Source organism: Columba livia, chromosome 8 (assembly GCF_036013475.1).
Source record: "Columba livia isolate bColLiv1 breed racing homer chromosome 8, bColLiv1.pat.W.v2, whole genome shotgun sequence".
NCBI classification, from domain to species: domain Eukaryota; kingdom Metazoa; phylum Chordata; class Aves; order Columbiformes; family Columbidae; genus Columba; species Columba livia.
In genome coordinates this window covers 21,338,700-21,351,506 of record NC_088609.1, presented here as the reverse complement: position 1 = coordinate 21,351,506, position 12,807 = coordinate 21,338,700, and the positions used below count along the sequence as shown (strand labels likewise).

The window sequence follows — 12,807 nt, the reverse complement described above, 5'->3', positions numbered from 1 at the left end:
TATACCCTTTGCTACTACCAGTAATATTAATAGCTTACAGCTTCACTGAGCTCCCCCAGTTCCATTATCTAAAGCTTTGAAGGCCTTCTCTGTGCCACATCAGACTCTTTAGGTTAGAGAATGGCTCAGTGTCCATTGATTCTTTCTTTCAGATGCCCAAGAACTAGGGAAGACAGGTGATAGTAAAAATAAACTTGATACAAACCAGCATAGTTCCGTACTCATTAGCTCAGTTACCAAAAAACTACAGAAACATTAGCATTAGTAAGTTATTTTTCTATTGAGAATGTGAAGAAGCCTCTCCAGTTGACATAGGAAAGCTGGAGTGGTTGGATGCAGCTGCACTGCGCAACCTTACTCAGCTCCAAAAGCAGGGCTGTGATGTGGCTGCAAATTGGATACGTGGTTGTTGCTGTCTGTATGTTGAAGGTTGAATTTGTACAGTTTCTGGTGAAAAATTCCTTACATTTTTAAACTGAATGAGCGTGAACTGGAGTTGCTACCAGATATGCCAACATGACAGGTTAGAACTTCTAGGCCTGTGTAAGGGATAAAGTTAGTGTTAAAGTTAGAATTGGGAATTTAAAGGATTTAATGACATGATGGCTGTTTGAAACAGATGGTCTGCTGATTTGAGAAGGGGGCTGTGGTTGGTTGGAACTTATACCTCTATTTTGCAGCAGGGATTTATTGTCTCTTAGTTAATATGGTTAACACTGAGAGTTAAAAATGTAAACCATCAAAATTGCATTCTGTTCTTCAGTATCATGAAGATAAGAACAAGCTTGGATAAAAGCAAGACAAAACTTGTGTTATCTTTTACTTTAGGGATGATCTCTCATAAATAAATAAGTATAATCGTTCTGCCAGAACTCAGTTGACAGAAACAAGGGATATTTTTGTATTTAAGGGAGTTTGATAGTAAAATAAAGGCTCAAGCCCTCACCTGGAAAACCAGTAAAATTAAACCTTTGTTCTCTGAAAGTGAGTTGCAGATAGGTACAGAGAAGATGAGCAGAATAACACACAAAACAAAATTCCTAACCATAACCTTTTCACAGTCTTCTCCAGTGAAGCAAATTTCCTCTTTTTCCATTGTCTACTCCTGTGTCCTCCTCCCCTTCTGCTTCTGGCATCACTTCTTCATCCTCTCTAGAGTTCTCTGGGAGAGAAAAATAAAGGTCTATGGTGTTTTTCTTCAATTTTCGGACTCAGCTGACAGGTTTCATAAAATTATGACTAGGATATGGTGAAGTCAGGATTGTAAAATATGAAATGTAAAGATGCTAGTTTATTGTAGGATGTTAAAATAGGAGAGGTTTTGGAAATGAAATTATCAAGAACTCTGATACGGATCTGACAGTCCCCCCAGAAGCTTGAAGGGGCCTGGGTCAGAAAACCAGTTAGTCCTTACAGTTTTAAACAATAGTGATTAACCTTTGTCTTTCCATAATTGATATATGAGAGGTTGTATATGGGCTTTCGTCACAGTCTGGGAAGTTTTCTTTTGTTTTTAAATTTGGGTTTTGCAGACTCTGCAGAGAGTGCTGTTGGCAGGAACCAATACCTGATGAAGTCTCTCCTGTAGGCATTCATGTCACTGCTAACAACAAGAAAAGGGAAAAGATTTGGCATAAAGTTAGGACTGAGGATTTTGAAGTCTTAAACAAGATTGTTCCTAGACTTTACTGACCCTTGGAGATAGCAACTGTGTTGATAGAAACCTGTCCCTTGAGCTCTATCAGTCCTATAGGAACGAATAGACTATCTTTTTAGGAGGTAGATAGGACAGTTAGGTTTAGGCTGAAGGTTTTAGCAAAGAACTCAGGTTATGATACCTTTCTACAAGTTCCTCAAATGTGTTGGCATAAACCATTGACTAATATTATCTTTACCTATGGGGGTTATTCCCTTATGTGGAAGTAATTCTAGTTAGTGTTTGAGTAATAGTGTTAGGGTTTGAGAATCGTAACTGTCCTAAACTTTGAGTAATGCTCAAGTACACAAGACTGCCAAAGATGAGTAGCAGGGAGGTATTGATAGAATCTGATGTACTGTGTTGCAATTTCCTGTAGAAATCTGTGCCCTTCCTAAAAATAAAACTACTATTAGAAATTAGTTTAGTGGTGATACTTGCATTCTAAATTGTCCCTATTTCCACTTACATTTTGAATCTATAGGAAACAAGGAGGGAGGAAGGAGGTAAGTATTGACAGAAGCCAGTGCCTTATATCAGTTTACAAAAACTAAAGTCTTAGTCTCCTGTAGGCTGAGAATAAGTGTAGTGTTAGGCAAAGAGTTTACAATTTAGGAAAATAAATCATCAATAGGTAAATTAATTTCTCATAAGTGCAAAAATCTTGGCAGCAAACTTTGTGCTAATGTAGTTAGCAGCCAAAGCCTTCAGTTGTTTTCTTCCTCTAGAGAAAATAATATCTCTACACCAGATGGAGAAATAAGCTAAGGGTCTATATTTTGTTTTACAGTTGGAATTCATTCTCTAGATCTGAAGAAGGCTTTTTTTTACACACGTTTAGGGTTTGTAATATAATGTGTCTGCATCCCCAAGTAATGTTCTGTTCTACAGGGTTTCCTGCAGCTAAGCACAGAAACAGTGCAAATGAAAACCAGAGACTCATATTGTCTTATAGTACATTAGTGGGTTCCTATGTATTAATTACAGATTAGTGTTGGACTCTGCAGACTCTACAGAGGTGAGACTTGGGCAGATACTGCTAGATGCCTTATATTGTCTTTTCCTCTTTCCTTTCAGTCTCTAGGAATACTTGCCCTAGGGGAGTGTTAGTGTTTTAACAGGTTAAGGTTAAGGTTTTGGAAATGGATGACTAAGTATAAAAAGCGTACCTTATGGCAGAATCTACAGTGTTCCCAGACATAAGAATCAGTAAGACTCAGCTCAAATGAATAAAAGCCATTGGCTTTTCCTCTAATAATTTATCCTGTAGTTATTTAAAAAGCAAGAGTTAGAATTGGAGTTATAGGAATTTAGGATTAATGTTTGGGAATCTTTAGACTGAATCTAGTAAATAAAATGGGCCAGGGACTGTTCTGTGGCCCTGAGGTGTCTGGTCTTCTTATTGCTTGTCTCTGGAAGGTTCTTAAGGGAAGGAAAGAGACCAGTGATGTTACAAGCTGATACCATTTTTTCACTTTCAGTAATAATTTGCTATCTTTCAGATTAAGGTTAGGGAAGTATCAAGATCCCAGTTCACCATCAATTTTTACAGATCTGAAGATTTAGGAAGGTTGCTGTCAACAAGAGGAGAGGTTTAGGTGAGGACTCAACAACATAATTCATAGACAACGCAGTTTGTATTTAGAGATACAAAGTGGTCTGGTATTGTCAAGATCCAATATGTTATTTTCAGTTTGCTATCTTTTTCATCTGCCAAGCCTATATACACTTGTCATTAAGGTTACACTACAAAAGATGACTTCAGGAGACTGGGTAATTGCTGGGGATTATGAAGCAGTTTATTGCTATTAGCAGCCAATGCGTTGTTTTGAGGACTGAGCATAGTGAAGGTTAGGGATAAGACTGGCTTGAAATTAGGGTAGAAAGAAAAATATTGCTGAAATAGCATTTTACAGCATATAAACAGCACAACATTTCCACTGTGTTCAGTAAGCAGCAGGAAGTATCAAGTATCATACAGCATTGCCAGCTCAGTTTAGTAATTCAGCCAAAGTTTGGGGGGCTTATTTCAGCCAAACTCCCTGTTCTTTCAAGGTTCACATACCAATGCTTTATAGCACAGCACAGTGTAATTGATAGAGCAGCCCACCATTCCTTTTTCAGTTATATGGGTTTCTTCTTGGGATTGTAACCTGTTGTAATTGCAATTATACTTAATTCAAGAGAAAAAAAAACATGAGCACTTAGTGTAATGTGTAGTGTCCCTAAAATGTCCCTAGAATTTTTCTCATTTGCTCATTTAAGACAACTGAAAATGAGACATATATATTTGATGTCGAGATCAATTTCTCAGGTTCTGGCTAATTTTTAGGTATTGCCATTACACAGCAGAACTGTCAAAAATGTACATTTTTGTTGCCATTTCTGAATTTACTCAACAGCCAACAAAAACTTACCTTTAATTATGTCTGTCATGGTTCTGCAACACAACACTTCCAAGTATTTGCCTTTAGTTGCTGGTATCTAACTGATGCCTTCATTCGTTTTTATGATTTATCTGTGACTTCCTTTTGCTTCAGGCCGGTTGAAACAAATACATGGGCTGGGGGAACTAACCGGGGACAGTTTGGACGGGTTCAGTTACTCTCATTGCCAACTGTTTATCTTATTATCAGACAGAGTCTCCCTGATCAGTCCTGCTTTAATTAGTTTTGTTCTCGAAGCAGAGGGCCAATGTCTACATGCCACAATCCATTTTTAATTATAACTTGTGACAAATTAAGAACACAGATGTTTAAGTATAAAAGGCCTCTTGCAGTCCCTGTTCTGCATTGTTTTGTGGATTGTTTTGTTTTGGGGGAGTACTGGTGGCCTGTCTAATACACAAGGAGGCAGTGCAGGCACAGACTAATGGCCTGCATGTGTCACACACTTGTAGCATGTTTGTTAGCTTCTGGCAACACTGATGCTACCACCCTCACAGTTCCTTTTAACTGGGGGAATTTAAGACAGGGACAGACCTAAGAAGGTGAATAGCTAACGGCAAATTAATTTATGCCCAGTCATGACAATCCCGTACTTCCTCTTCCCATGCATAGACAGCTTGTTACTGAATCACTAGTTGAAGTACTTTGGGATAGAATAAAAGATTGTCCTGTTCTTTAAGAAAGAGCACCAAGAAAACAAAGGTAGTATTTCAGAGAGACCTTCTGCTTAAGGTAGTGCCCCATCTCATGCCTGCCCTCCTCTTGCCCAAGTTTGAGAAGGACCAAACCATAATGTGCATATAAATAAATGCAAATAAAAGAAAAAATGTGTTAGTAATTTATAATTAAATAAATATTAAAGTCCCATTATACTTAACTCATATTCCTCCAAAATAGCACATCCTATGAAAGGAATTAGAGGGGCTACAAATGGCACCAGCCTTGGAATATGAGAGTGCTGGCAGACTTGTTCAAATATTCTAAATATTGTTCGACTATTATCCACCTCGGTTTGTAAAATAAGGGCCATTTTAATGGTACTAACTGATGAAAATGGAATCGCATGCATTATCATGCCAGGTAATAATTCTTCATTAGACATAATTCTATCTTGCAGGAAACCAAACCAAACCAAACCAACTCCTTTGAGTAAAGTGGTGATGTGTAGTAGCTTTAAAATTAAGATATGACAAAGCTTTTAATTTGATTTGGTGCCTTTTAATTGTTTAACATTTGAAAAGTCTTGTTTAGGGCTGACCATGCTGTTCTGTAACGCGAGGCAGCCTTCAGCACCCAGGCCCTACCGAAGTCTTGGGGACCAGTCCCTGGAGGCCAGTGTGCTGCTATGTGGCAGCAGCAGCTCCCTGGAGGCTCCGAGGAGCTCACGTGCCAGGGAAGAGTGAAACAAGGGCTGCACTAAAACTTGCCTTGAGCTTCCTGTCCATGGGCATGGATTTGTGCACATAATCCCTTTCTCAAAGGCAGTCTGTTTACATGTTTTTGTGCATCTGTATGGATGTTGAAAAGGCAAGTCTCTTCAAAATATTATTTTAGTCATTGTTTAATGTAATAAAATGTGAGTATTTGCATCTGATATTAGGACAAACAGAGGAGAATGCAGCAGCTCTGTGGGAATCACAAAAGAATAACTAAATGCAGGATCAGCAGAAAGTCTTTGCATGCAATTTATCCTATTTGATGATATGTTGAAATTGTGATTCACATTTTCTTCTCTATAAGGTGTGTTATACTAAATGACCAATACCTTGATTGCAACTTCATTCACTCTTAGTGGTATTCGTCTCCCCTTAACACTCAAAAACATGAAACAGGTGGTCACAATGCTTCAATAACTCTACTACAGTCTGTAATAATCTCAACTGCCCATATTTTTTTCCAGAAAGTGATTATTTTTTAGTCAATACTGTGAAAATTATTAACTTTATGAGGAAAAAGTCAAGTTTTTCTTTCAACATGTATCTTCAAAGCAGCAGTGTCTAAGCCCTGCTGCCTGCCAAGCACATTGCCCAAACTATAGAATAATTAAATTCATTTGTAGACAGTCTGGACTGAAACAAAAAGGAATGAGGACTACTAGTGTAGTGATAGCTGAGGAAGACTAAAAGTTAACTAGAAAAACATCATATATTCTAAGAAACAAAATGTAAAACTCTAGATTAAAATCTAACTTAATTTTTTAATATTAATTTAATGAGATTCTATAAAATAGGCAATAAAAAGATAGAAATACTAAAGTTTACATTCAGGTTCTTAGTTAAAGAAATGCGTGTTCCATTACATCGCTTCTTCCACTACTGTATTATTTTATGAGTTATGTGATCCTGATACTCAAGATTAACTTAATACTCAGTAGCCTAGTACTTTATCACAGTAAAAAGTATATTTTATACTAGATAAAAATCTTCAATAGATGCTAGTGAGTCCAGAATTCAATTATTTCAGTATTAAATTTGTTCTGGTAATTTTTGTATGGTTTATGAGAATGCAAATATTGTCCTTATTTATATATTGAAAGTTCCATAGGTAAAATGAAAAAAAAAAAAATTTATACATAATGCCTTAAGATTAGATTGCTAAAGCAAAACATTGATCAGAATAAAATCTGAACATTCCATCATGTAGTACTGTCAAATGACTGTGAAACAAGTTGCAAGATTTTTGACATGCAGTAGGCATGAACAATTAAGGTTGAAATGTGCCTATTTATTTGAACTATTGTCAGAAATCAAAACCAGAGATCACATCTCTATGCCAGGTGCAGTATCAGTGTAGATTCTCAGTGTTTGGACCAATGAAGATTCGGATATGCTTATAGCACCTACAGTGTATGTTTGCAGATTCTGAAGTGTAGGAGGCAATGTTTACTTTGTTTTATGCTAAGGATTAATTTATTGTATCTAGACTGATTCCAGATGATGACTGCAGTAATTTTCAAAAAAATATTATTAGGTTTAGTCTACCAAAATACAGTCAGATATCAGAGTGAGACTGAGAAATGGAGAGAAAAAAAATATATATATTGCACCAAATAATGATTATTTAATTACCTTGCTGTCATTCTCAGATTACTTGGAATCTTTCAGGCCTCCTAAACATAGACCTTAAGGATCATCACATTTGTAGACAACAGCTTTTTCTAAATTGGGCTGTGTTATGGCAATGGGATTTTATACATCTGTTTTTATTTTTAGGTCTGTAAAAAGCTCAAAATTCATTCCAGATGATATACAGCAATCTTGTCTTTTACTCTCCCCTAGATAAGAACATCCAACCTATCTTAACCACACTACTGTTTCTATTATTATTTATTTATTCCCACATCTGCAAGCCAGCTATGATTCTGATCCTTCTAGTATTTTGGCAGGTGCTTAATTTTTAAGTATATCTGTGTACACCATTGGGGTACATGTATATATGTGTGTGTGTGTGTGTATGTAGTTCCAGCCGCTGCAAGGTAGCTCAAAATTTCTAAAATCATTGGATGTAAGTGGTGTTTTTTATATATGAAAAGTAGTATCAATATATGTTTCTTGGGCATCTGTATGGTGGCTAAGACACAGGTAAACCAGACTGATGATACTATTATTTTGAGTTGGAAGAGAGTTGAAGTGGATGGAAAAAAAAACATTAGTTCACTGTATATACTCTTCTGTTGGACCCCAAATGATTATGGTATAGGAAAACCTGGAAAGACCTATAGGAAGAGAGGAGTGAGAAAGGCTTATTTCCAGTGCTCTGCTTTGGGACAGAAGAGCCACTAAATTGAAATGGACATTCAGCCTACATCATTCAGTGATGCCTGGGCTGCTAATGCCCAGGGAGATTAATGAAATATCGACGCTAAAACCCAGAAGAACACTCTCTGATAGTATCTAAGATAAACTCCAGTCTTGCAGTTTTAACTTTGGAAATAATCCCTTAAATTCCTACAAACCCACAGTAAATTGCACCTAATTGAATAGGGTCAGAATTTCCCACACTTTAAGATATTGAGACAATTTTCTTCATGAATATAAGCAAGGGTAACTCTTGACTTCAGTGGACTCACGTCAGATTATTAGAACTCTGAGTTTGGCCTGTTCGCCTTTGGAGCCTAAAGTGAATGCTTTCTGAATGACAGTGTTGCAAGAAAGATGCATTTTGACAGGAATGAGAATAATGAAGAGACAGCTGGAAATACCTGGGCACGTTATGCTTCTTGGCAGACTTCACAAGCAGTAGAGCTGCTGACTTCAGAGTTGCCTCTGGGTTTGTCACTTTGCTCATCTCTGTCAGGGCTGATTTTTCAGAACGACTTTGTCTCCAAGGTGTCATTTCCCCGATGGCTTACCTTAGCCTGTAAGGAATTTACACATTATTATCTGCATTGAATTTGTCTTTAATTCTCATGAAAACTCTGGAGCTGTTTCTTTATTGTTAAAAGTAATGGGAAAGATACAGCACATCTTTATGATATGTTTCTGTAACTCACTGGACTTCCTGGTCTTGAGAAAAAAAAATGTAGAACGACCCATGAAATCACCCTACAGAACAAAGCTGCTAATTTATTTAATGTTAGTTGCCTTACACTGTTAGTCACATTGTGAAATTTAATCTAATACTGCACTGAGAAAGGGGAACACAAACGATGTTTTAAAAATTGTGGTGGTTGAGAGAGCAATGTATACTGTCACAGCAGATAGTAATAAAATTTGAAACACCTACATTGATCAGACAATAAAAAATGGAATGAAAGAATGCAGTTTGATTTCAAACATGTCGAGCTAGTACAGTCTACTAACTTTGAAACCTGACCACAAGTTTGCATTACCCACTTTTTCTGTTTAATTTCCAGCTGTGAGAGCCACAGGAATGGGCTGCAGGCATGGGAATGCTGCTGCTGTCCCTTCAACAGGGAGTTTCCCTGTTCCTGACTTCCCCTCCCCAAAGGCAAAATGGTCTGGCCTGTAAAACAGTGACTTCTTTCTGTGCTGAAGACAGCAGGAAAAAAAATGCAGAATTCTTTTTTTTCCTGAAAAATTTCCCTGAAAAATAGATGTTCAGTGCTTTGCTTCCCCTCTCACTTTTTAGGTCTCTCACTTTAAAAAATATGTTCATTCTCAATTCTGAAAAACTTGTTGCTGTATTTAATAATATTTAAGCTGTGTATTCTGAGGGTCGTAATTTGGTAGATAATGCAGATCCAAGGTTTCCAATGGTTTATTTGGAGAAAAGTTGAGCGTTAAGAGTTAATAAGAATTAAAGCCTATGCTAGCCTTCCATAGGTCTATGCCAATCTAATGCTCAAGGAGTTAAAATAAACTTTGCACTGCTGCTTTTTCTCTATTAAAGCATTGCTGCCTGTAAGAAAAACATTCTCCTATATCCATCCAGCAAGTATTTGAGTATGAAATGAAAATGTCTCACCTTAAGTGAAAAGAACAGAGATCACTGAGCTCTGCTTGGTTAAGCACATGTCAAAGAAAAGCCTTGCAGACCTCCACACACGAGAATTTGTCAGGATTCTCCACTGTTGTGGTTCTGCCAGGAAGCACAACTAGGGAGGGCTGAGTGGTACAGAACATCCAGATGCACTGTGAAAGTAAGCAAGCTAAATTCAGAAGTCACAATTTAAAAGTTAACTATTAACAGTGGAGCACTGCCTTTCATCTTTGGTGTGATAGAAGGTACATTGTGTCACTTGCTCACAGCTTATTGTGTGCTACATTTTATAAAAAGGTGAGAATACAGTTGATTAAGGATATATTCAGTTCAGGTGAACTTTTCCAAAGGGAGGGGATGGTGGGGCTTCCCTGAAATTAGTTTCTGAGTGTTATTGGCCATGCTCAGCTGGCAATGCTTCTGCAGCTCAGTGCAAGCAGCTGGCAAGTTTGCAGAGGACCTGGGAAATTCTCATAGAGGCAGGAAGCTGCCATATAACTACAGGTGAAAGAACAAGGAAAGTCTTCTCACACTTTAAAAAGGAATGCTGATTTTGTTGTAATCCAAGAACTGAAATCTGCTGAACCTGGGAGCAGGATTTGGATGTACAGGCACTGATGGTAGGGAGGAGATTGTTTATAAAATGTTGTATTTAAACCTGTCTCTCTCAACAGACTTGCATTTCATCTATTTGAAAAGCTACCTTGTTCCAGTTTGGTTTTTACTAAAAACTAGCTAGGAATTTAAAACCTTTAACTGCTTTTGAAGTGCTAATTCTAAGGAAAAGGTGTAGACAGTTCTGCCTTAAAGTCCTGGCTTGCTCGCTGCCCTGTCACACAGGGTTATAAAAGCAGGCTTCTTTAAGGCAAATAGGGTGATTCTTGTGGTGAAGCTGAGCTCGAAGTGTCTCTTTACCTGCTTGTTAGCATATGGTTTTTGGTATCTCTATGGTGAATTATGGAGTCATGTGAGAATTTCGCTTATCATGTGTCTTTGATTTCACCTGCATTTGCCTCTTCAGCCAGCATCCCACAACATGCCTGTAACATTCCAAACTTTTGAGCAGTCTCAGCCAGCTGACTTCTGCTTTCTTTAAATACACTTCCACAAAAATGTACCTTTCCTGTCTGCCCTGTGCCAGCTATGGAGTTTCATCTCGCAGTTATGCTAACTTGAAGCCCAAATGAGCAATAGTGCATTTTTGACCAGTGTTGAACTGCTTTGAGATGGGCTGTTAGAGCAAGAAACAAGCAGTGAGAGGTATAACTAGGAGACTGATATCTTTAAAAGGGTGAAATTGCACTGAGTTAATGAGGCCCAAAATGCCAGAACTTAAAGCCCAACATTCCTATGTAAAACAAAATGGATTTGGTTGCTTTTAAAAGCAACTATTAAATATTAATACAACTTCTCAGTTATGCTAGCTCTCTTCTTCTGCAAAATGAGACTGTCCAGCCTAAGGCAGTCTGTTTTGCAGTCACAGGAAATTTAAAATATAACTCAAATGTTTTAAGTTGAGGAACATACCTAAAAATGCAAAGAATATATATCTGTGTGGTTTAAGTTTTCATCTGTCATTCTTGGGCCATAACTTGCATCATTTGGCTGTAAGATCTGCTGTGGTGAATCATATAGTCTTAATTTCCACCCTGTGTATCTAGATATCCACTGTATAATGCGTATTCAGAGATAGGTGGTAAAGAAGATGGCTGATTACAAGCTTGAGTTCTCAAACACAAATATCTCTGTAAGAGAATTCTAGTTCAGACCATATAGAGCATAATGTTATCCTCATGCCAGTTTTATGTGGTTGACTAAATACACTTAGGTCTACATAAATCGTCAATAAGTGATATCAGAAGTGCGTGATTTGGTGCTCATTAACTGAGGTTATGCTATTCATTTTCTCATTGTAAATCTAAGAAAAATCAATAAATCAATGTATCAGAAATATGGATTTTTTTTTTCTTTTTCCCATATATCCTCATCAGGATGGATTCCTATAACCAGATTGTGCAATGTTGTGTTCCTTGCCAATATGTTACTACTGATCTTTTGCCTACTGTTCTTTGAAAGGTGCAAAAATGGATCCTTGTTTACTGCTTCAGTATTGTGTTATTCAACAGCAGTCTTAAGAGGTAAGTGAATTCTCTATGCTGATGTTCCATGTTTTTGGTTTAATTTTCTTAAAACTTACTGGTTTTGTAGTTCTTATAAATCACTGACATTTTACATTGGTCAGGGTAGTGGTAAGAGGCAGGCAAACTCTTCATGATTTTCTAGCACTTTAGTTCTACTCTTTCACAAGGAGAGGGAAAAAAAAATCAAATTTATCACTATTTTTCTGGAATTATGAAGAAATAAAAGATTTTGTGAGAAAGCTCAGGTTGTTCCTGGGCTCTCTTCTATTTTTGATTGTGTTGTTTTTCCTATTTCTCACTTGGAAAAATGGTTTGTGGTGAAGGAAGGGAGAAGGAAACAAAAAAAATCCAAGATACCTGACTAATTAATATTTAAGCAAAGATGCTATTTCTATACCAAAAGGCTTTCAATGTAAACTATCCATTTAGATTTACTAGTATCAATTTCCTCCTTTTCTAGTGTTCCTCAGCTGCTAACACTGAGCTGCATGTTAAATGAGCATTTTTTAAGTGTATTTCTAAAGTGAGAGAGGAAAAATGTGTTCAGATTTACTAAAGGTACAAGTTCAAAATTAATTGAAAAACCTATTCCTAGAGAATGGCCTCATGCAAAATTGAACTGTGTGCATAACTCTGATTTAGAAGGAAAGTGAGTTAAATTATACTTAATTATGGAGGCTAATTTTGAAGAAATTTATCTACTCAGCCTTTTGACGTGTTGTTTGCAATGTGGTTCTGAAATTTAATTGGAATTGTTTTCCCAAGTGACCCTGTAAAGACTGACTTAGATGTAGTTCTTAATCACTAGTTTATTCCTATTACTTAGGTGGTATAGAAAGTTGACATTCTCTGTGAACTATTCACAGTATAGAACCTGTAATTTTTTAAAAATTATTATTATTATGCAAAGAAAAGGTTCAATTTCATGTCTGAAAATAACTAAGATAGTGGTTTTAATAATCCTGTATAATATGAAATGGTTAAATAATTTGAAACATTAGGAAAATAATTTCACAGTAACGAATGTACAATTTGGTGATATTTGCTGGTAGTCTGTGTTCAATGAACAAGAAGTGAAGGA

The 12,807-nt window shown here is 36.8% G+C and overlaps 1 long non-coding RNA gene across 1 annotated transcript; it reads right to left on the bottom strand.

The window, feature by feature from the left end:
* Positions 1 to 297: 297 nt before the first annotated feature.
* On the bottom strand, positions 298 to 9,946 carry LOC110362014 (uncharacterized). Its single transcript, XR_002418971.2, has 3 exons — positions 9,571 to 9,946; positions 8,345 to 8,500; positions 298 to 1,162 (listed from the first exon to the last, which is right to left on the bottom strand). It is a non-coding gene; the product is annotated as an uncharacterized LOC110362014 (long non-coding RNA).
* Between the last annotated feature and the right edge of the window lie 2,861 nt (positions 9,947 to 12,807).